Here is a 23,785-nt window from a genome sequence, read left to right on the forward strand (position 1 = left end):
GACATTGAGGGTGATGGGCAGATGGAGAGGGTGGGGAAGACAGTGTGGGTGATGGGCAGATGGAGAGGGTGGGGATGAGTGTGTGGGTGATGGGCAGATGGAGAGGGTGGGGAGGAGTGTGTGGTTGATGGGCAGATGGAGACTGTGGGGAGGACAGTGTGGGTGATGGGCAGGTGGAGAGGGTGGGAGGAGAGTGTGGGTGATGGGCAGATTGAGAGGATGGGGAGGAGTGTGTGTGTGATGGGCAGATACAGAGGGTGGGGAGGAGTCTGTGGGTGATGGGCAGATGGAGAGGGTGGGGAGGAGTGTGTGGGTGATGGGCAGATGGAGAGGGTGGGAGGAGTGTGTGGGTGATGGGCAGATGGAGAGGGTTGGGGAGGAGTGTGCAGACGATAGGCAGATGGAAAGGGTGGGGAGGAGTGTGCAGTGGATGGGTAGATGGAGATGTGGGGAAGAGTGTGTGGGTGATGGGCAGATGGAGAGGGTGGGGTGGAGTGTGTGGGTGATGGGCAGATGGAGAGTGTGGGGAGGAGTGTGTGAGTGATGGAGAGGGTGGGGAGCAGTGTGTAGGTGATGGGCAGATGGAGAGGGTGGGGGAGGAGTGTGTGGGTGATGGGCAGATGGTGAGGGTGGGGAGCAGTGTGTGGGTGATGGGCAGATGGAGAGGGTGGGGAGGACAGTGTGGGTGATCGGCAGATGGAGAGGGTGGGGGAGGAGTGTGTGGGCGATGGGCAGATGGAGAGGGTGTGGAGGAGTGTGTGGGTGATGGGCAGATGGAGAGGGTGGGTGGAGTGTGTGGGTGATGGGCAGATGGAGAGGGTGGGTGGCATGTGTGGTTGATGGGCAGATGGAGAGGGTGGGGAGGAGTGTGTTGGTGATGGGCAGATGGAGAGGGTGGGGAGGAGTGTGTGGGTGATGGGCAGATGGAGAGACTAGAGAGGAGTGTGTGGGTGATGGGCAGATGGAGAAGGAGGGGAGGACAGTGTGGCTGATGGGCAGATGGAGAAGGTGGGGTGGAGTGTGTGGGTGATGGGCAGATGGAGTGGGAGGGGAGGAGTGTGTGGGTGATGGGCAGATGGAGTTGGTGGGGAGGACAGTGAGGGTGATGGGCAGATGGAGAGGGTGGGGAGGACAGTGTGGGTGATGGGCAGGTGGAGAGGCTGGGAGGAGAGTGTGGGTGATGGGCAGATGGAGAGGATGGGGAGGAGTGTGTGTGTGATGGGCAGATGGAGAGGGTGGGGAGGGGTGTGTGGGTGATGGGCAGATGGAGAGGGTGGGGAGGAGTGTGTGGGTGATGGGCAGATGGAGAGGGTGGGAGGAGTGTGTGCGTGATGGGCAGATGGAGAGGGTTGGGGAGGAGTGTGCAGACGATAGGCAGATGGAAAGGGTGTGGAGGAGTGTGCAGACGATGGGCAGATGGAGAGGGTGGGAGTAGTGTGTGTGTGATGGGTAGATGGAGAGGTGGGGAAGAGTGTTCAGACGATGGGCAGGTGGAGATGGTGGGGAGGAGTGTGCAGGGATGGGCAGATGGAGTGGGTGTGAGGAGTGTGTGGGTGATGGGCAGATGGAGAGGGTTGCGGAGGAGTGTGCAGACGATAGGCAGATGGAAAGGGTGGGGAGGAGTGTGCAGGGATGGGCAGATGGAGTGGGTGTGAGGAGTGTGTGGGGGGAGGACAGATGGAGAGGGTGGGGAGGAGTGTCTGGGTGATGGACAGATGGAGAGGGTGGGGAGGAGTGTGTTGGTGATGGGCAGATTGAGAGGGTGGAGAGGAGTGTGTGGTTGATGGGCAGATGGAGAGGGTGGGGTGGAGTGTGTGGTTGATGGGCAGATGGAGAGGGTGGGGTGGAGTGTGTGGTTGATGGGCAGATGGAGAGGTTGGGAGGAGTGTGTGGGTGATGGGCAGATGGAGAGCGTGGGGAGGACAGAGTGGGTGATGGGTAGTTGGAGAGGGTAGGGAGGAGTGTGTTGGTGATGGGCAGATGGAGAGGGTGGGGAGGAGTGCGTGGGTGATGGGCAGATGGGGAGGGTGGGGAGGACAGTGTGTGTGATGGGCAGATGGAGAGGCTAGAGAGGAGTGTGTGGGTGATGGGCAGATGGAGAGGGTGGGGAGCACTGTGTGGGTGATGGGCAGATGGAGAGGGTGGGAAGAGTGTGTGGGTGATGGGTAGATGGAGAGGGTGGGAGGAGTGTGTGGGTGATGGGCAGATGTAGAGAGTGGGTGGAGTGTGTGGATGATGGGCAGATTGAGAGGGTGGGGAGGAGTGAGTGGGTGATGGGCAAATGGAGACGATGGGGAGGACAGTGTGGGTGATGGGCAGATGGAAATGGTGGGGAGGGCAGAGTGTGTGATGGGCAGATGGAGAGGCTAGAGAGGAGGGTGTGGGTGATGGGCAGATGGAGAGGGTGGGAAGAGTGTGTGGGTGATGGGTAGATGGAGAGGGTGGGAGGAGTGTGTGGGTGATGGGCAGATGGAGAGAGTGGGAGGAGTGTGTGGGTAATGGGCAGATGGAGAAGGAGGGGAGGACAGTGTGGCTGATGGGCAGATGGAGAAGGTGGGGTGGAGTGTGTGGGTGATGGGCAGATGGAGTGGGAGGGGAGGAGTGTGTGGGTGATGGGCAGATGGAGTGGGTGGGGAGGACATTGAGGGTGATGGGCAGATGGAGAGTGTGGGGAAGACAGTGTGGGTGATGGGCAGATGGAGAGGGTGGGGATGAGTGTGTGGGTGATGGGCAGATGGAGAGGGTGGGGAGGAGTGTGTGGTTGATGGGCAGATGGAGACTGTGGGGAGGACAGTGTGGGTGATGGGCAGGTGGAGAGGGTGGGAGGAGAGTGTGGGTGATGGGCAGATTGAGAGGATGGGGAGGAGTGTGTGTGTGATGGGCAGATACAGAGGGTGGGGAGGAGTGTGTGGGTGATGGGCAGATGGAGAGGGTGGGGAGGAGTGTGTGGGTGATGGGCAGATGGAGAGGGTGGGAGGAGTGTGTGGGTGATGGGCAGATGGAGAGGGTTGGGGAGGAGTGTGCAGACGATAGGCAGATGGAAAGGGTGGGGAGGAGTGTGCAGACGATGGGCAGTTGGAGAGGGTGGGGAGGAGTGTGCAGGGGATGGGCAGATGGAGAGGGTGGGAGGAGTGTGTGGGTGATGGGTAGATGGAGAGGTGGGGAGGAGTGTTCAGACGATGGGCTAGTGGAGATGGTGGGGAGGAGTGTGCAGGGATGGGCAGATGGAGAGGGTGTGAGGAGTGTGTGGCTGATGGGCAGATGGAGACAGTGGGGAGGAGTGTGTGGGTGATGGGCAAATGGAGACGGTGGGGAGGACAGTGTGCGTGATGGGCAGATGGAAAGGGTGGGGAGTACAGAGTGGGTGATGGGCAGATGGAGAGGCTAGAGAGGAGTGTGTGGGTGATGGGCAGATGGAGAGGGTGTGGAGGGGTGTGTGGGTGATGTGCAGATGGAGAGGGTGGGGAGGACAGTGTGTGTGATGGGCAGATGGAGAGAGTGGGGAGGAGTGTGTGGGTGATGGGCAGATGGAGAGGTGGGGAGGAGTGTGTGGGTGATGGGCAGATGGAGAGGGTGCGAGGAGTGTGTGGGTGATGGGCAGATGGAAAGGGTGGGGAGGAGTGTGCAGACGATGGGCAGTTGGAGAGGGTGGGGAGGAGTGTGCAGGGGATGGGCAGATGGAGAGGGTGCTGATCATTGTGGGTGATGGGCCGATCAACAGTGTGGGGAGAGTTTTGGGTGATGGGCCGATGGAGAAGATGGGGAGGAGTGTGTGGGTGATGGGCAGATCGAGAGGGTGGGGAGGAGTGTGTGGGTGATGGGCAGATGGAGAGGGTGGGGAGCACTGTGTGGGTCATGGGCAGATGGAGAAGGTGGGGAGGAGTGTGTGGGTGATCGGCAGATGGAGTGGGTGGGGAGGACAGTTTGGGTGATGGGCAGATGGAGAGGGTGGGGAGGACAGTGTGGGTGATGGGCAGATGGAGAAGGTTGGGAGGAGTGTGTGGGTGATGGGCAGATGGAGAGGGATGGGGAGGAGTGTGCAGACGATAGGCAGATGGAAAGGGTGGGGAGGAGTGTGCAGTGGATGGGCAGATGGAGATGTGGGGAAGAGTGTGTGGGTGATGGGCAGATGGATAGGGTGGGGAGCAGTGTGTAGGTGATGGGCAGATGGAGAGGGTGGGGGAGGAGTGTGTGGGTGATGGGCAGATGGTGAGGGTGGGGAGCAGTGTGTGGGTGATGGGCAGATGGAGAGGGTGGGGAGGACAGTGTGGGTGATCGGCAGATGGAGAGGGTGGGGGAGGAGTGTGTGGGCGATGGGCAGATGGAGAGGGTGTGGAGGAGTGTGTGGGTGATGGGCAGATGGAGAGGGTGGGTGGAGTGTGTGGGTGATGGGCAGATGGAGAGGGTGGGTGGCATGTGTGGTTGATGGGCAGATGGAGAGGGTGGGGAGGAGTGTGTTGGTGATGGGCAGATGGAGAGGGTGGGGAGGAGTGTGTGGGTGATGGGCAGATGGAGAGACTAGAGAGGAGTGTGTGGGTGATGGGCAGATGGAGAAGGAGGGGAGGACAGTGTGGCTGATGGGCAGATGGAGAAGGTGGGGTGGAGTGTGTGGGTGATGGGCAGATGGAGTGGGAGGGGAGGAGTGTGTGGGTGATGGGCAGATGGAGTTGGTGGGGAGGACAGTGAGGGTGATGGGCAGATGGAGAGGGTGGGGAGGACAGTGAGGGTGATGGGCAGATGGAGAGGGTGGGGAGGAGTGTGTGGGTGATGGGCAGATGGAGACTGTGGGGAGGACAGTGTGGGTGATGGGCAGGTGGAGAGGCTGGGAGGAGAGTGTGGGTGATGGGCAGATGGAGAGGATGGGGAGGAGTGTGTGTGTGATGGGCAGATGGAGAGGGTGGGGAGGGGTGTGTGGGTGATGGGCAGATGGAGAGGGTGGGGAGGAGTGTGTGGGTGATGGGCAGATGGAGAGGGTGGGAGGAGTGTGTGCGTGATGGGCAGATGGAGAGGGTTGGGGAGGAGTGTGCAGACGATAGGCAGATGGAAAGGGTGTGGAGGAGTGTGCAGACGATGGGCAGATGGAGAGGGTGGGAGTAGTGTCTGTGTGATGGGTAGATGGAGAGGTGGGGAAGAGTGTTCAGACGATGGGCATGTGGAGATGGTGGGGAGGAGTGTGCAGGGATGGGCAGATGGAGTGGGTGTGAGGAGTGTGTGGGTGATGGGCAGATGGAGAGGGTTGCGGAGGAGTGTGCAGACGATAGGCAGATGGAAAGGGTGGGGAGGAGTGTGCAGGGATGGGCAGATGGAGTGGGTGTGAGGAGTGTGTGGGGGGAGGACAGATGGAGAGGGTGGGGAGGAGTGTCTGGGTGATGGACAGATGGAGAGGGTGGGGAGGAGTGTGTGGGTGATGGGCAGATTGAGAGGGTGGAGAGGAGTGTGTGGGTGATGGGCAGATGGAGAGGATGGGGAGGAGTGTGTGGGTGATGGGCAGATGGAGAGGGTGGGGTGGAGTGTGTGGTTGATGGGCAGATGGAGAGGGTGGGGTGGAGTGTGTGGTTGATGGGCAGATGGAGAGGGTGGGAGGAGTGTGTGGGTGATGGGCAGATGGAGAGCGTGGGTGGAGTGTGTGGATGATGGGCAGATTGAGAGGGTGGGGAGGAGTGAGTGGGTGATGGGCAAATGGAGACGATGGGGAGGACAGTGTGGGTGATGGGCAGATGGAAATGGTGGGGAGGGCAGAGTGTGTGATGGGCAGATGGAGAGGCTAGAGAGGAGGGTGTGGGTGATGGGCAGATGGAGAGGGTGGGAAGAGTGTGTGGGTGATGGGTAGATGGAGAGGGTGGGAGGAGTGTGTGGGTGATGGGCAGATGGAGAGAGTGGGAGGAGTGTGTGGGTAATGGGCAGATGGAGAAGGAGGGGAGGACAGTGTGGCTGATGGGCAGATGGAGAAGGTGGGGTGGAGTGTGTGGGTGATGGGCAGATGGAGTGGGAGGGGAGGAGTGTGTGGGTGATGGGCAGATGGAGTGGGTGGGGAGGACATTGAGGGTGATGGGCAGATGGAGAGGGTGGGGAAGACAGTGTGGGTGATGGGCAGATGGAGAGGGTGGGGATGAGTGTGTGGGTGATGGGCTGATGGAGAGGGTGGGGAGGACAGTGTGGGTGATGGGCAGGTGGAGAGGGTGGGAGGAGAGTGTGGGTGATGGGCAGATTGAGAGGATGGGGAGGAGTGTGTGTGTGATGGGCAGATACAGAGGGTGGGGAGGAGTGTGTGGGTGATGGGCAGATGGAGAGGGTGGGGAGGAGTGTGTGGGTGATGGGCAGATGGAGAGGGTGGGAGGAGTGTGTGGGTGATGGGCAGATGGAGAGGGTTGGGGAGGAGTGTGCAGACGATAGGCAGATGGAAAGGGTGGGGAGGAGTGTGCAGACGATGGGCAGTTGGAGAGGGTGGGGAGGAGTGTGCAGGGGATGGGCAGATGGAGAGGGTGGGAGGAGTGTGTGGGTGATGGGTAGATGGAGAGGTGGGGAGGAGTGTTCAGACGATGGGCAAGTGGAGATGGTGGGGAGGAGTGTGCAGGGATGGGCAGATGGAGAGGGTGTGAGGAGTGTGTGGCTGATGGGCAGATGGAGACAGTGGGGAGGAGTGTGTGGGTGATGGGCAAATGGAGACGGTGGGGAGGACAGTGTGCGTGATGGGCAGATGGAAAGGGTGGGGAGGACAGAGTGGGTGATGGGCAGATGGAGAGGCTAGAGAGGAGTGTGTGGGTGATGGGCAGATGGAGAGGGTGTGGAGGGGTGTGTGGGTGATGTGCAGATGGAGAGGGTGGGGAGGACAGTGTGTGTGATGGGCAGATGGAGAGAGTGGGGAGGAGTGTGTGGGTGATGGGCAGATGGAGAGGTGGGGAGGAGTGTGTGGGTGATGGGCAGATGGAGAGGGTGCGAGGAGTGTGTGGGTGATGGGCAGATGGAAAGGGTGGGGAGGAGTGTGCAGACGATGGGCAGTTGGAGAGGGTGGGGAGGAGTGTGTGGGTGATGGGCAGATGGAGAGGGTGGGGAGCACTGTGTGGGTGATGGGCAGATGGAGAAGGTGGGGTGGAGTGTGTGGGTGATCGGCAGATGGAGTGGGTGGGGAGGACAGTTTGGGTGATGGGCAGATGGAGAGGGTGGGGAGGACAGTGTGGGTGATGGGCAGATGGAGAGGTTGGGAGGAGTGTGTGGGTGATGGGCAGATGGAGAGCGTGGGGAGGACAGAGTGGGTGATGGGTAGTTGGAGAGGGTAGGGAGGAGTGTGTTGGTGATGGGCAGATGGAGAGGGTGGGGAGGAGTGCGTGGGTGATGGGCAGATGGGGAGGGTGGGGAGGACAGTGTGTGTGATGGGCAGATGGAGAGGCTAGAGAGGAGTGTGTGGGTGATGGGCAGATGGAGAGGGTGGGGAGCACTGTGTGGGTGATGGGCAGATGGAGAGGGTGGGAAGAGTGTGTGGGTGATGGGTAGATGGAGAGGGTGGGAGGAGTGTGTGGGTGATGGGCAGATGTAGAGAGTGGGTGGAGTGTGTGGATGATGGGCAGATTGAGAGGGTGGGGAGGAGTGAGTGGGTGATGGGCAAATGGAGACGATGGGGAGGACAGTGTGGGTGATGGGCAGATGGAAATGGTGGGGAGGGCAGAGTGTGTGATGGGCAGATGGAGAGGCTAGAGAGGAGGGTGTGGGTGATGGGCAGATGGAGAGGGTGGGAAGAGTGTGTGGGTGATGGGTAGATGGAGAGGGTGGGAGGAGTGTGTGGGTGATGGGCAGATGGAGAGAGTGGGAGGAGTGTGTGGGTAATGGGCAGATGGAGAAGGAGGGGAGGACAGTGTGGCTGATGGGCAGATGGAGAAGGTGGGGTGGAGTGTGTGGGTGATGGGCAGATGGAGTGGGAGGGGAGGAGTGTGTGGGTGATGGGCAGATGGAGTGGGTGGGGAGGACATTGAGGGTGATGGGCAGATGGAGAGGGTGGGGAAGACAGTGTGGGTGATGGGCAGATGGAGAGGGTGGGGATGAGTGTGTGGGTGATGGGCAGATGGAGAGGGTGGGGAGGAGTGTGTGGTTGATGGGCAGATGGAGACTGTGGGGAGGACAGTGTGGGTGATGGGCAGGTGGAGAGGGTGGGAGGAGAGTGTGGGTGATGGGCAGATTGAGAGGATGGGGAGGAGTGTGTGTGTGATGGGCAGATACAGAGGGTGGGGAGGAGTGTGTGGGTGATGGGCAGATGGAGAGGGTGGGGAGGAGTGTGTGGGTGATGGGCAGATGGAGAGGGTGGGAGGAGTGTGTGGGTGATGGGCAGATGGAGAGGGTTGGGGAGGAGTGTGCAGACGATAGGCAGATGGAAAGGGTGGGGAGGAGTGTGCAGACGATGGGCAGTTGGAGAGGGTGGGGAGGAGTGTGCAGGGGATGGGCAGATGGAGAGGGTGGGAGGAGTGTGTGGGTGATGGGTAGATGGAGAGGTGGGGAGGAGTGTTCAGACGATGGGCTAGTGGAGATGGTGGGGAGGAGTGTGCAGGGATGGGCAGATGGAGAGGGTGTGAGGAGTGTGTGGCTGATGGGCAGATGGAGACAGTGGGGAGGAGTGTGTGGGTGATGGGCAAATGGAGACGGTGGGGAGGACAGTGTGCGTGATGGGCAGATGGAAAGGGTGGGGAGTACAGAGTGGGTGATGGGCAGATGGAGAGGCTAGAGAGGAGTGTGTGGGTGATGGGCAGATGGAGAGGGTGTGGAGGGGTGTGTGGGTGATGTGCAGATGGAGAGGGTGGGGAGGACAGTGTGTGTGATGGGCAGATGGAGAGAGTGGGGAGGAGTGTGTGGGTGATGGGCAGATGGAGAGGTGGGGAGGAGTGTGTGGGTGATGGGCAGATGGAGAGGGTGCGAGGAGTGTGTGGGTGATGGGCAGATGGAAAGGGTGGGGAGGAGTGTGCAGACGATGGGCAGTTGGAGAGGGTGGGGAGGAGTGTGCAGGGGATGGGCAGATGGAGAGGGTGCTGATCATTGTGGGTGATGGGCCGATCAACAGTGTGGGGAGAGTTTTGGGTGATGGGCCGATGGAGAAGATGGGGAGGAGTGTGTGGGTGATGGGCAGATCGAGAGGGTGGGGAGGAGTGTGTGGGTGATGGGCAGATGGAGAGGGTGGGGAGCACTGTGTGGGTCATGGGCAGATGGAGAAGGTGGGGAGGAGTGTGTGGGTGATCGGCAGATGGAGTGGGTGGGGAGGACAGTTTGGGTGATGGGCAGATGGAGAGGGTGGGGAGGACAGTGTGGGTGATGGGCAGATGGAGAAGGTTGGGAGGAGTGTGTGGGTGATGGGCAGATGGAGAGGGATGGGGAGGAGTGTGCAGACGATAGGCAGATGGAAAGGGTGGGGAGGAGTGTGCAGTGGATGGGCAGATGGAGATGTGGGGAAGAGTGTGTGGGTGATGGGCAGATGGATAGGGTGGGGAGCAGTGTGTAGGTGATGGGCAGATGGAGAGGGTGGGGGAGGAGTGTGTGGGTGATGGGCAGATGGTGAGGGTGGGGAGCAGTGTGTGGGTGATGGGCAGATGGAGAGGGTGGGGAGGACAGTGTGGGTGATCGGCAGATGGAGAGGGTGGGGGAGGAGTGTGTGGGCGATGGGCAGATGGAGAGGGTGTGGAGGAGTGTGTGGGTGATGGGCAGATGGAGAGGGTGGGTGGAGTGTGTGGGTGATGGGCAGATGGAGAGGGTGGGTGGCATGTGTGGTTGATGGGCAGATGGAGAGGGTGGGGAGGAGTGTGTTGGTGATGGGCAGATGGAGAGGGTGGGGAGGAGTGTGTGGGTGATGGGCAGATGGAGAGACTAGAGAGGAGTGTGTGGGTGATGGGCAGATGGAGAAGGAGGGGAGGACAGTGTGGCTGATGGGCAGATGGAGAAGGTGGGGTGGAGTGTGTGGGTGATGGGCAGATGGAGTGGGAGGGGAGGAGTGTGTGGGTGATGGGCAGATGGAGTTGGTGGGGAGGACAGTGAGGGTGATGGGCAGATGGAGAGGGTGGGGAGGACAGTGAGGGTGATGGGCAGATGGAGAGGGTGGGGAGGAGTGTGTGGGTGATGGGCAGATGGAGACTGTGGGGAGGAGAGTGTGGGTGATGGGCAGATGGAGAGGATGGGGAGGAGTGTGTGTGTGATGGGCAGATGGAGAGGGTGGGGAGGGGTGTGTGGGTGATGGGCAGATGGAGAGGGTGGGGAGGAGTGTGTGGGTGATGGGCAGATGGAGAGGGTGGGAGGAGTGTGTGCGTGATGGGCAGATGGAGAGGGTTGGGGAGGAGTGTGCAGACGATAGGCAGATGGAAAGGGTGTGGAGGAGTGTGCAGACGATGGGCAGATGGAGAGGGTGGGAGTAGTGTCTGTGTGATGGGTAGATGGAGAGGTGGGGAAGAGTGTTCAGACGATGGGCATGTGGAGATGGTGGGGAGGAGTGTGCAGGGATGGGCAGATGGAGTGGGTGTGAGGAGTGTGTGGGTGATGGGCAGATGGAGAGGGTTGCGGAGGAGTGTGCAGACGATAGGCAGATGGAAAGGGTGGGGAGGAGTGTGCAGGGATGGGCAGATGGAGTGGGTGTGAGGAGTGTGTGGGGGGAGGACAGATGGAGAGGGTGGGGAGGAGTGTCTGGGTGATGGACAGATGGAGAGGGTGGGGAGGAGTGTGTGGGTGATGGGCAGATTGAGAGGGTGGAGAGGAGTGTGTGGGTGATGGGCAGATGGAGAGGATGGGGAGGAGTGTGTGGGTGATGGGCAGATGGAGAGGGTGGGGTGGAGTGTGTGGTTGATGGGCAGATGGAGAGGGTGGGGTGGAGTGTGTGGTTGATGGGCAGATGGAGAGGGTGGGAGGAGTGTGTGGGTGATGGGCAGATGGAGAGCATGGGGAGGACAGAGTGGGTGATGGGTAGTTGGAGAGGGTGGGAGGAGTGTGTGGGTGATGGGCAGATGTAGAGAGTGGGTGGAGTGTGTGGATGATGGGCAGATTGAGAGGGTGGGGAGGAGTGAGTGGGTGATGGGCAAATGGAGACGATGGGGAGGACAGTGTGGGTGATGGGCAGATGGAAATGGTGGGGAGGGCAGAGTGTGTGATGGGCAGATGGAGAGGCTAGAGAGGAGGGTGTGGGTGATGGGCAGATGGAGAGGGTGGGAAGAGTGTGTGGGTGATGGGTAGATGGAGAGGGTGGGAGGAGTGTGTGGGTGATGGGCAGATGGAGAGAGTGGGAGGAGTGTGTGGGTAATGGGCAGATGGAGAAGGAGGGGAGGACAGTGTGGCTGATGGGCAGATGGAGAAGGTGGGGTGGAGTGTGTGGGTGATGGGCAGATGGAGTGGGAGGGGAGGAGTGTGTGGGTGATGGGCAGATGGAGTGGGTGGGGAGGACATTGAGGGTGATGGGCAGATGGAGAGGGTGGGGAAGACAGTGTGGGTGATGGGCAGATGGAGAGGGTGGGGATGAGTGTGTGGGTGATGGGCTGATGGAGAGGGTGGGGAGGACAGTGTGGGTGATGGGCAGGTGGAGAGGGTGGGAGGAGAGTGTGGGTGATGGGCAGATTGAGAGGATGGGGAGGAGTGTGTGTGTGATGGGCAGATACAGAGGGTGGGGAGGAGTGTGTGGGTGATGGGCAGATGGAGAGGGTGGGGAGGAGTGTGTGGGTGATGGGCAGATGGAGAGGGTGGGAGGAGTGTGTGGGTGATGGGCAGATGGAGAGGGTTGGGGAGGAGTGTGCAGACGATAGGCAGATGGAAAGGGTGGGGAGGAGTGTGCAGACGATGGGCAGTTGGAGAGGGTGGGGAGGAGTGTGCAGGGGATGGGCAGATGGAGAGGGTGGGAGGAGTGTGTGGGTGATGGGTAGATGGAGAGGTGGGGAGGAGTGTTCAGACGATGGGCAAGTGGAGATGGTGGGGAGGAGTGTGCAGGGATGGGCAGATGGAGAGGGTGTGAGGAGTGTGTGGCTGATGGGCAGATGGAGACAGTGGGGAGGAGTGTGTGGGTGATGGGCAAATGGAGACGGTGGGGAGGACAGTGTGCGTGATGGGCAGATGGAAAGGGTGGGGAGGACAGAGTGGGTGATGGGCAGATGGAGAGGCTAGAGAGGAGTGTGTGGGTGATGGGCAGATGGAGAGGGTGTGGAGGGGTGTGTGGGTGATGTGCAGATGGAGAGGGTGGGGAGGACAGTGTGTGTGATGGGCAGATGGAGAGAGTGGGGAGGAGTGTGTGGGTGATGGGCAGATGGAGAGGTGGGGAGGAGTGTGTGGGTGATGGGCAGATGGAGAGGGTGCGAGGAGTGTGTGGGTGATGGGCAGATGGAAAGGGTGGGGAGGAGTGTGCAGACGATGGGCAGTTGGAGAGGGTGGGGAGGAGTGTGTGGGTGATGGGCAGATGGAGAGGGTGGGGAGCACTGTGTGGGTGATGGGCAGATGGAGAAGGTGGGGTGGAGTGTGTGGGTGATCGGCAGATGGAGTGGGTGGGGAGGACAGTTTGGGTGATGGGCAGATGGAGAGGGTGGGGAGGACAGTGTGGGTGATGGGCAGATGGAGAAGGTTGGGAGGAGTGTGTGGGTGATGGGCAGATGGAGAGGGTGGGGAGGAGTGTGCAGACGATAGGCAGATGGAAAGGGTGGGGAGGAGTGTGCAGTGGATGGGCAGATGGAGATGTGGGGAAGAGTGTGTGGGTGATGGGCAGATGGAGAGGGTGGGGGAGGAGTGTGTGGGTGATGGGCAGATGGAGAGGGTGGGGGAGCAGTGTGTGGGTGATGTGCAGATGGTGAGGGTGGGGAGCAGTTTGTGGGTGATTGGCAGATGGAGAGGGTGGGGTGGAGTGTGTGGGTGATGGGCAGATGGAGAGGGTGGGGTGGAGTGTGTGGGTGATGGGCAGATGGATAGGGTGGGGGAGGAGTGTGTGGGTGATGGGCAGATGGTGAGGGTGGGGAGCAGTGTGTAGGTGATGGGCAGATGGAGAGGGTGGGGGAGGAGTGTGTGGGTGATGGGCAGATGGTGAGGGTGGGGAGCAGTGTGTGGGTGATGGGCAGATGGAGAGGGTGGGGAGGACAGTGTGGGTGATCGGCAGATGGAGAGGGTGGGGGAGGAGTGTGTGGGCGATGGGCAGATGGAGAGGGTGTGGAGGAGTGTGTGGGTGATGGGCAGATGGAGAGGGTGGGTGGAGTGTGTGGGTGATGGGCAGATGGAGAGGGTGGGTGGCATGTGTGGTTGATGGGCAGATGGAGAGGGTGGGGAGGAGTGTGTTGGTGATGGGCAGATGGAGAGGGTGGGGAGGAGTGTGTGGGTGATGGGCAGATGGAGAGACTAGAGAGGAGTGTGTGGGTGATGGGCAGATGGAGAAGGAGGGGAGGACAGTGTGGCTGATGGGCAGATGGAGAAGGTGGGGTGGACAGTGAGGGTGATGGGCAGATGGAGAGGGTGGGGAGGAGTGTGTGGGTGATGGGCAGATGGAGAGGGTGGGGCGGAGTGTGTGGGTGATGGGCAGATGGAGAGGGTGGGGCGGAGTGTGTGGGTGATGGGCAGATGGAGAGGGTGGGGGAGGACAGTGTGGGTGATGGGCAGGTGGAGAGGCTGGGAGGAGAGTGTGGGTGATGGGCAGATGGAGAGGATGGGGAGGAGTGTGTGTGTGATGGGCAGATGGAGAGGGTGGGGAGGGGTGTGTGGGTGATGGGCAGATGGAGAGGGTGGGGAGGAGTGTGTGGGTGATGGGCAGATGGAGAGGGTGGGAGGAGTGTGTGCGTGATGGGCAGATGGAGAGGGTTGGGGAGGAGTGTGCAGACGATAGGCAGATGGAAAGGGTGTGGAGGAGTGTGCAGACGATGGGCAGATGGAGAGGGTGGGAGTAGTGTGTGTGTGATGGGTAGATGGAGAGGTGGGGAAGAGTGTTCAGACGATGGGCAGGTGGAGATGGTGGGGTGGAGTGTGCAGGGATGGGCAGATGGAGAGGGTGTGAGGAGTGTGTGGGTGATGGACAGATGGAGACAGTGGGGAGGAGTGTGTGGTTGATGGGCAGATGGAGAGGGTGTTTGGAGTGTGTGGATGATGGGCAGATGGAGAGGGTGGGGAGGAGTGAGTGGGTGATGGGCAAATGGAGACGGTGGGGAGGACAGTGTGGTTGATGGGCAGATGGAAAGGGTGGGGAGGACAGAGTGGGTGATGGGCAGATGGAGAGGGTAGGGAGGAGTGTGTTGGTGATGGGCAGATGGAGAGGTTGGGGAGGACAGTGTGGGTGATGGGCAGATGGAGAAGGTTGGGAGGAGTGTGTGGGTGATGGGCAGATGGAGAGGGTGGGGGAGGAGTGTGTGGGTGATGGGCAGATGGAGAGGGTGGGGGAGCAGTGTGTGGGTGATGTGCAGATGGTGAGGGTGGGGAGCAGTTTGTGGGTGATTGGCAGATGGAGAGGGTGGGGTGGAGTGTGTGGGTGATGGGCAGATGGAGAGGGTGGGTTGGAGTGTGTGGGTGATGGGCAGATGGAGAGGGTGGGAGGACAGTGTGGGTGATGGGCAGATGGAGAGGGTGGGGAGCAGTGTGTAGGTGATGGGCAGATGGAGAGGGTGGGGGAGGAGTGTGTGGGTGATGGGCAGATGGTGAGGGTGGGGAGCAGTGTGTGGGTGATGGGCAGATGGAGAGGGTGGGTAGGACAGTGTGGGTGATCGGCAGATGGAGAGGGTGGGGGAGGAGTGTGTGGGCGATGGGCAGATGGAGAGGGTGTGGAGGAGTGTGTGGGTGATGGGCAGATGGAGAGGGTGGGTGGAGTGTGTGGGTGATGGGCAGATGGAGAGGGTGGGTGGCATGTGTGGTTGATGGGCAGATGGAGAGGGTGGGGAGGAGTGTGTTGGTGATGGGCAGATGGAGAGGGTGGGGAGGAGTGTGTGGGTGATGGGCAGATGGAGAGACTAGAGAGGAGTGTGTGGGTGATGGGCAGATGGAGAAGGAGGGGAGGACAGTGTGGCTGATGGGCAGATGGAGTGGGAGGGGAGGAGTGTGTGGGTGATGGGCAGATGGAGTGGGAGGGGAGGAGTGTGTGGGTGATGGGCAGATGGAGTTGGTGGGGAGGACAGTGAGGGTGATGGGCAGATGGAGAGGGTGGGGAGGACAGTGAGGGTGATGGGCAGATGGAGAGGGTGGGGAGGAGTGTGTGTGTGATGGGCAGATGGAGAGGATGGGGAGGAGTGTGTGTGTGATGGGCAGATGGAGAGGATGGGGAGGAGTGTGTGTGTGATGGGCAGATGGAGAGGGTGGGGAGGACAGTGAGGGTGATGGGCAGATGGAGACTGTGGGGAGGACAGTGTGGGTGATGGGCAGGTGGAGAGGCTGGGAGGAGAGTGTGTGTGATGGGCAGATGGAGAGGGTGGGGAGGGGTGTGTGGGTGATGGGCAGATGGAGAGGGTGGGGAGGAGTGTGTGGGTGATGGGCAGATGGAGAGGGTGGGAGGAGTGTGTGCGTGATGGGCAGATGGAGAGGGTTGGGGAGGAGTGTGCAGACGATAGGCAGATGGAAAGGGTGTGGAGGAGTGTGCAGACGATGGGCAGATGGAGAGGGTGGGAGTAGTGTGTGTGTGATGGGTAGATGGAGAGGTGGGGAGGAGTGTTCAGACGATGGGCAGGTGGAGATGGTGGGGAGGAGTGTGCAGGGATGGGCAGATGGAGAGGGTGTGAGGAGTGTGTGGGTGATGGACAGATGGAGACAGTGGGGAGGAGTGTGTGGGTGATGGGCAGATGGAGAGGGTGTTTGGAGTGTGTGGATGATGGGCAGATGGAGAGGGTGGGGAGGAGTGAGTGGGTGATGGGCAAATGGAGACGGTGGGGAGGACAGTGTGGTTGATGGGCAGATGGAAAGGGTGGGGAGGACAGTGTGGGTGATGGGCAGATGGAGAAGGTTGGGAGGAGTGTGTGGGTGATGGGCAGATGGAGAGGGTGGGGAGGAGTGTGTGGGGGATGGGCAGATGGAGAGGGTGGGGAGGACAGTGAGGGTGATGGGCAGATGGAGAGGGTGGGGAGGACAGTGAGGGTGATGGGCAGATGGAGAGGGTGGGGAGGAGTGTGTGGGTGATGGGCAGATGGAGAGGGTGGGGAGGACAGTGAGGGTGATGGGCAGATGGAGACTGTGGGGAGGACAGTGTGGGTGATGGGCAGATGGAGAGGGTGGGGAGGACAGTGAGGGTGATGGGCAGATGGAGAGGGTGGGGAGGAGTGTGTGGGTGATGGGCAGATGGAGACTGTGGGGAGGACAGTGTGGGTGATGGGCAGGTGGAGAGGCTGGGAGGAGAGTGTGGGTGATGGGCAGATGGAGAGGGTGGGGAGGGGTGTGTGGGTGATGGGCAGATGGAGAGGGTGGGGAGGAGTGTGTGGGTGATGGGCAGATGGAGAGGGTGGGAGGAGTGTGTGCGTGATGGGCAGATGGAGAGGGTGGGGAGGAGTGTGCAGGGGATGGGCAGATGGAGAGGGTGGGAGGAGTGTGTGGGTGATGGGTAGATGGAGAGGTGGGGAGGAGTGTTCAGACGATGGGCAGGTGGAGATGGTGGGGAGGAGTGTGCAGGGATGGGCAGATGGAGAGGGTGTGAGGAGTGTGTGGGTGATGTGCAGATGGAGACAATGGGGAGGAGTGTGTGGGTGATGGGCAGATGGAGAGGGTGGGTGGAGTGTGTGGATGATGGGCAGATGGAGAGGGTGGGGAGGAGTGAGTGGGTGATGGGCAAATGGAGACGGTGGGGAGGACAGTGTGGGTGATGGGCAGATGGAAAGGGTGGGGAGGACAGAGTGTGTGATGGGCAGATGGAGAGGCTAGAGAGGAGGGTGTGGGTGATGGGCAGATGGAGAGGGTGGGAAGAGTGTGTGGGTGATGGGCAGATGGAGAGGGTGTGGAGGGGTGTGTGTGTGATGGGCAGATTGAGAGGTGGGGAGGAGTGTGTGGGTGTGGGCAGATGGAGAGGGTGCGAGGAGTGTGTGGGTGATGGGTAGATGGAGAGGGTTGGGGAGGAGTGTGCAGACGATGGGCAGTTGGAGAGGGTGGGGAGGAGTGTGCAGGGGATGGGCAGATGGAGAGGGTGAGGAGTGTGTGGGTGATGGGCAGATGGAGAGGGTGCTGATCATTGTGGGTGATGGGCCGATCAACAGTGTGGGGAGAGTTTTGGGTGATGGGCCGATGGAGAAGATGGGGAGGAGTGTGTGGGTGATGGGCAGATCGAGAGGGTGGGGAGGAGTGTGTGGGTGATGGGCAGATGGAGAGGGTGGGGAGCACTGTGTGGGTGATGGGCAGATGGAGAAGGTGGGGTGGAGTGTGTGGGTGATGGGCAGATGGAGCGGGTGGGGAGGACAGTGTGGGTAATGGGCAGATGGAGAGGTTGGGGAGGACAGTGTGGGTGATGGGCAGATGGAGAAGGTTGGGAGGAGTGTGTGGGTGATGGGCAGATGGAGAGGGTGGGGAAGAGTGTGTGGGTGATGGGCAGATGGAGAGGCTGGGAGGAGTGTGTGGGTGATGGGCAGATGGAGAGGGTGGGGAGGACAGTGTGGGTGATGGGCAGATGGAGAAGGTTGGGAGGAGTGTGTGGGTGATGGGCAGATGGAGAGGGTGGTGAGGAGTGTGTGGGTGATTGGCAGAAGGAGAGGGTTGGGGAGGAGTGTTCAGACGATAGGCAGATGGAAAGGGTGGGGAGGAGTGTGCAGGGGATGGGCAGATGGAGAGCTGGGGAAGAGTGTGTGGGTGATGGGCAGATGGAGAGGCTGGGAGGAGTGTGTGGGTGATGGGCAGATGGAGAGGGTGGGGAGGAGTTTGTGGGTGATGGGTAGGTGGAGAGGATGGGGTGGAGTGTGCAGGGGATGGGCAGATGGAGAGGGTGTGAGGAGTGTGTGGGTGATGGCAGATGGAGAGGTGGGGATGAGTGTGTGGGTGATGGGCAGATCGAGAGGGTGGGGGAGGAGTGTGTGGGTGATGGGCAGATGTAGAGGGTGGCGGAGGAGTGTGTGGGTGATGGGCAGATGGAGAGGGTGGGGAGCAATGTGTGGGTGATTGGCAGATGGAGAGGGTGGGGAGCAGTGTGTGGTTGATGGGCAGATTGTGAGGGTGGGGGAGCAGTGTGTGGGTGATGGGCAGATGGTGAGGGTGGGGAGCAATGTGTGGGTGATGGGCAGATGGAGTGGGAGGGGAGGAGTGTGTGGGTGATGGGCAGATGGAGAGGGTGGGGAGGAGTGTGTGTGTGATGGGCAGATGGAGACTGTGGGGAGGACTGTGTGGGTGATGGGCAGGTGGAGAGGGTGGGAGGAGAGTGTGGGTGATGGGCAGATGGAGAGGATGGGGAGGAGTGTGTGTGTGATGGGCAGATGGAGAGGGTGGGGAGGAGTGTGTGGGTGATGGGCAGATGGAGAGGGTGGGGAGGAGTGTGTGGGTGATGGGCAGATGGAGAGGGTGGGAGGAGTGTGTGGGTGATGGGTATATGGAGAGGGTTGGGGAGGAGTGTGCAGACGATAGGCAGATGGAAAGGGTGGGGAGGAGTGTGCAGGGGATGGGCAGATGGAGAGGGTGGGGAGGAGTGTGTGGGTGATGGGCAGATGGAGAGGTGGGGAGGAGTGTGTGGGTGACGGGCAGATGGAGAGGGTGGGGAGGAGTGTGTGGGTGATGGGCAGATGGAGAGGGTGGGGAGGAGTGTGGGTGATGGACAGATGGAGACAGTGGGGAGGAGTGTGTGGGTGATGGGCAAATGGAGACGGTGGGGAGGACAGTGTGGGTGATGGGCAGATGGAAAGGGTGGGGAGGACAGAGTGGGTGATGGGCAGATGGAGAGGCTAGAGAGGAGTGTGTGTGTGATGGGCAGATGGAGAGGGTGTGGAGGGGTGTGTGGGTGATGTGCAGATTGAGAGGGTGGGGAGGACAGTGTGGGTGATGGGCAGATGGAGAGGGTGGGGAGGAGTGTGTGGGTGATGGGCAGATGGAGAGGTGGGGAGGAGTGTGTGGGTGATGGGCAGATGGAGAGGGTGCGAGGAGTGTGTGGGTGATGGGCAGATGGAAAGGGTGGGGAGGAGTGTGCAGACGATGGGCAGTTGGAGAGGGTGGGGAGGAGTGTGCAGGGGATGGGCAGATGGAGAGTGTGCTGATCATTGTGGGTGATGGGCCGATCAACAGTGTGGGGAGAGTTTTGGGTGATGGGCCGATGGAGAAGATGGGGAGGAGTGTGTGGGTGATGGGCAGATCGAGAGGGTGGGGAGGAGTGTGTGGGTGATGGGCAGATGGATAGGGTGGGGAGCACTGTGTGGGTCATGGGCAAATGGAGAAGGTGGGGTGGAGTGTGTGGGTGATCGGCAGATGGAGTGGGTGGGGAGGACAGTGTGGGTGATGGGCAGATGCAGAGGGTCGTGAGGACAGTGTGGGTGATGGGCAGATGGAGAAGGTTGGGAGGAGTGTGTGGGTGATGGGCAGATGGAGAGGGTGGGGAGGAGTGTGTGGGTGATGTGCAGATGGTGAGGGTGGGGAGCAGTTTGTGGGTGATTGGCAGATGGAGAGGGTGGGGTGGAGTGTGTGGGTGATGGGCAGATGGAGAGGGTGGGGTGGAGTGTGTGGGTGATGGGCAGATGGATAGTGTGGGGAGCAGTGTTTAGGTGATGGGCAGATGCAGAGGGTGGGGGAGGAGTGTGTGGGTGATGGGCAGATGGTGAGGGTGGGGAGCAGTGTGTGGGTGATGGGCAGATGGAGAGGGTGGGGAGGACAGTGTGGGTGATCGGCAGATGGAGAGGGTGGGGGAGGAGTGTGTGGGCGATGGGCAGATGGAGAGGGTGTGGAGGAGTGTGTGGGTGATGGGCAGATGGAGAGGTTGGGTGGAGTGTGTGGGTGATGGGCAGATGGAGAGGGTGTGGAGGAGTGTGTGGGTGATGGGCAGATGGAGAGGGTGGGGTGGAGTGTGTGGGTGATGGACAGATGGAGAGGGTGGGGAGGAGTGTGTGGTTGATGGGCAGATGGAGAGGGTGGGGAGGAGTGTGTTGGTGATGGGCAGATGGAGAGGGTGGGGAGGCGTGTGTGGGTGATGGGCAGATGGAGAGACTAGAGAGGAGTGTGTGGGTGATGGGCAGATGGAGAAGGAGGGGAGGACAGTGTGGCTGATGGGCAGATGGAGAAGGTGGGGTGGAGTGTGTGGGTGATGGGCAGATGGAGTGGGAGGGGAGGAGTGTGTGGGTGATGGGCAGATGGAGTTGGTGGGGAGGACAGTGAGGGTGATGGGCAGATGGAGAGGGTGGGGAGGACAGTGTGGGTGATGGGCAGATGGAGAGGATGGGGAGGAGTGTGTGTGTGATGGGCAGATGGAGAGGGTGGGGAGGGGTGTGTGGGTGATGGGCAGATGGAGAGGGTGCGGAGGAGTGTGTGGGTGATGGGCAGATGGAGAGGGTGGGAGGAGTGTGTGGGTGATGGGCAGATGGAGAGGGTTGGGGAGGAGTGTGCAGACGATAGGCAGATGGAAAGGGTGTGGAGGAGTGTGCAGACGATGGGCAGATGGAGAGGGTGGTGAGGAGTGTGTGGGTGATGGGTAGATGGAGAGGTGGGGAGGAGTGTTCAGACGATGGGCAGGTGGAGATGGTGGGGAGGAGTGTGCAGGGATGGGCAGATGGAGAGGGTGTGAGAAGTGTGTGGGTGATGGACAGATGGAGAGGGTGGGGAGGAGTGAGTGGGTGATGGGCAAATGGAGACGGTGGGGAGGACAGAGTGGGTGATGGGCAGATGGAGAGGGTGTGAGAAGTGTGTGGGTGATGGGCAGATGGAAAGGGTGGGGAGGACAGAGTGGGTGATGGGCAGATGGAGAGGGTAGGGAGGAGTGTGTTGGTGATGGGCAGATGGAGAGGGTGGGGAGGACAGTGTGGGTGATGGGCAGATGGAGAGGGTGGGGAGGAGTGTGTGGGTGATGGGCAGATGGTGAGAGTGGGGATGAGTGTGTGGGTGATGGGCAGATGGAGAGGGTGGGGAGGACAGTGTGGGTGATGGGCAGGTGGAGAGGGTGGGGCGGAGTGTGTGGGTGATGGGCAGATGGAGACTGTGGGGAGGACAGTGTGGGTGATGGGCAGGTGGAGAGGGTGGGGAGGAGTGTGTGGTTGATGGGCAGATGGAGAGGGTGGGGAGGAGTGTGTGGGTGATGGGCAGATGGAGAGGGTGGGAGGAGAGTGTGGGTGATGGGCAGATGGAGAGGATGGGGAGGAGTGTGTGTGTGATGGGCAGATGCAGAGGGTGGGGAGGAGTGTGTGGGTGATGGGCAGATGGAGAGGGTGGGGAGGAGTGTGTGGGTGATGGGCAGATGGAGAGGGTGGGAGGAGTGGGTGGGTGATGGGCAGATCGACAGGGTTGGGGAGGAGTGTGCAGACGATAGGCAGATGGAAAGGGAGGGGACGAGTGTGCAGACGATGGGCAGTTGGAGAGGGTGGGGAGGAGTGTGCAGGGGATGGGCAGATGGAGAGGGTGGGAGGAGTGTGTGGGTGATGGGTAGATGGAGAGGTGGGGAGGAGTGTTCAGACGATGGGCAGGTGGAGATGGTGGGGAGGAGTGTGCAGGGATGGGCAGATGGAGAGGGTGTGAGGAGTGTGTGGGTGATGTGCAGATGGAGACAGTGGGGAGGAGTGTGTGGGTGATGGGCAGATGGAGAGGGTGGGTGGAGTGTGTGGATGATGGGCAGATGGAGAGGGTGGGGAGGAGTGAGTGGGTGATGGGCAAATGGAGACGGTGGGGAGGACAGTGTGGGTGTTGGGCAGATGTAAAGGGTGGGGAGGACAGAGTGTGTGATGGGCAGATGGAGAGGCTAGAGAGGAGGGTGTGGGTGATGGGCAGATGGAGAGGGTGGGAAGAGTGTGTGGGTGATGGGCAGATGGAGAGGGTGTGGAGGGGTGTGTGGGTGATGTGCAGTTGGAGAGGGTGGGGAGGACAGTGTGGGTGATGGGCAGATGGAGAGGGTGGGGAGGAGTGTGTGGGTGATGGGCAGATGGAGAGGTGGGGAGGAGTGTGTGGGTGTGGGCAGATGGAGAGGGTGCGAGGAGTGTGTGGGTGATGGGCAGATGGAAAGGGTGGGGAGGAGTGTGCAGACGATGGGCAGTTGGAGAGGGTGGGGAGGAGTGTGCAGGCGATGGGCAGATGGAGAGGGTGCTGATCATTGTGGGTGATGGGCCGATCAACAGTGTGGGGAGAGTTTTGGGTGATGGGCCGATGGAGAAGATGGGGAGGAGTGTGTGGGTGATGGGCAGATCGAGAGGGTGGGGAGGAGTGTGTGGGTGATGGGCAGATGGAGAGGGTGTGGAGCACTGTGTGGGTGATGGGCAGATGGAGCGGGTGGGGAGGACAGTGTGGGTGATGGGCAGATGGAGAGGTTGGGGAGGACAGTGTGGGTGATGGGCAGATGGAGAAGGTTGGGAGGAGTGTGTGGGTGATGGGCAGATGGAGAGGGTGGTGAGGAGTGTGTGGGGGATGGGCAGATGGAGAGGGTTGGGGAGGAGTGTCCAGACGATAGGCAGATGGAAAGGGTGGGGAGGAGTGTGCAGGGGATGGGCAGATGGAGAGGTGGGGAAGAGTGTGTGGGTGATGGGCAGATGGAGAGGCTGGGAGGAGTGTGTGGGTGATGGGCAGATGGAGAGGGTGGGGAGGACAGTGTGGGTGATGGGCAGATGGAGAAGGTTGGGAGGAGTGTGTGGGTGATGGGCAGATGGAGAGGCTGGTGAGGAGTGTGTGGGGGATGGGCAGATGGAGAGGGTTGGGGAGGAGTGTGCAGACGATAGGCAGATGGAAAGGGTGGGGAGGAGTGTGCAGGGGATGGGCAGATGGAGAGCTGGGGAAGAGTGTGTGGGTGATGGGCAGATGGAGAGGCTGGGAGGAGTGTGTGGGTGATGGGCAGATGGAGAGGGTGGGGAGGAGTGTGTGGGTGATGGGTAGGTGGAGAGGATGGGGAGGAGTGTGCAGGGGATGGGCAGATGGAGAGGGTGTGAGGAGTGTGTGGGTGATGGCAGATGGAGAGGTGGGGATGAGTGTGTGGGTGATGGGCAGATCGAGAGGGTGGGGGAGGAGTGTGTGGGTGATGGGCAGATGTAGAGGGTGGCGGAGGAGTGTGTGGGTGATGGGCAGATGGAGAGGGTGGGGAGCAGTGTGTGGTTGATGGGCAGATTGTGAGGGTGGGGGAGCAGTGTGTGGGTGATGGGCAGATGGTGAGGGTGGGGAGCAATGTGTGGGTGATTGGCAGATGGAGAGGGTGGGGTGGAGTGTGTGGGTGATGGGCTGATGGAGAGGGTGGGGAGGAGTGTGTGGGTGATGGGCAGATGGAGAGGGTGGGGAGGAGTGTGTGGGTAATGGGCAGATGGAGAGAGTGGGAGGAGTGTGTGGGTAATGGGCAGATGGAGAAGGAGGGGAGGACAGTGTGGCTGATGGGCAGATGGAGAAGGTGGGGTGGAGTGTGTGGGTGATGGGCAGATGGAGTGGGAGGGGAGGAGTGTGTGGGTGATGGGCAGATGGAGAGGGTGGGGAGGACAGTGTGGGTGATGGGCAGATGGAGAGGTTGGGGAGGAGTGTGTGTGTGATGGGCAGATGGAGAGGGTGGGGAGGAGTGTGTGGGTGATGGGCAGATGGAGAGGGTGGGGAGGAGTGTGTGGGTGATGGGCAGATGGAGAGGGTGTGGAGGGGTGTGTGGGTGATGGGCAGATGGAGACTGTGGGGAGGACAGTGTGGGTGATGGGCAGGTGGAGAGGGTGGGAGGAGAGTGTGGGTGATGGGCAGATGGAGAGGATGGGGAGGAGTGTGTGTGTGATGGGCAGATGGAGAG

Source organism: Hemitrygon akajei, chromosome 2, assembly GCF_048418815.1.
Source record: "Hemitrygon akajei chromosome 2, sHemAka1.3, whole genome shotgun sequence".
Lineage (NCBI taxonomy): Eukaryota > Metazoa > Chordata > Chondrichthyes > Myliobatiformes > Dasyatidae > Hemitrygon > Hemitrygon akajei.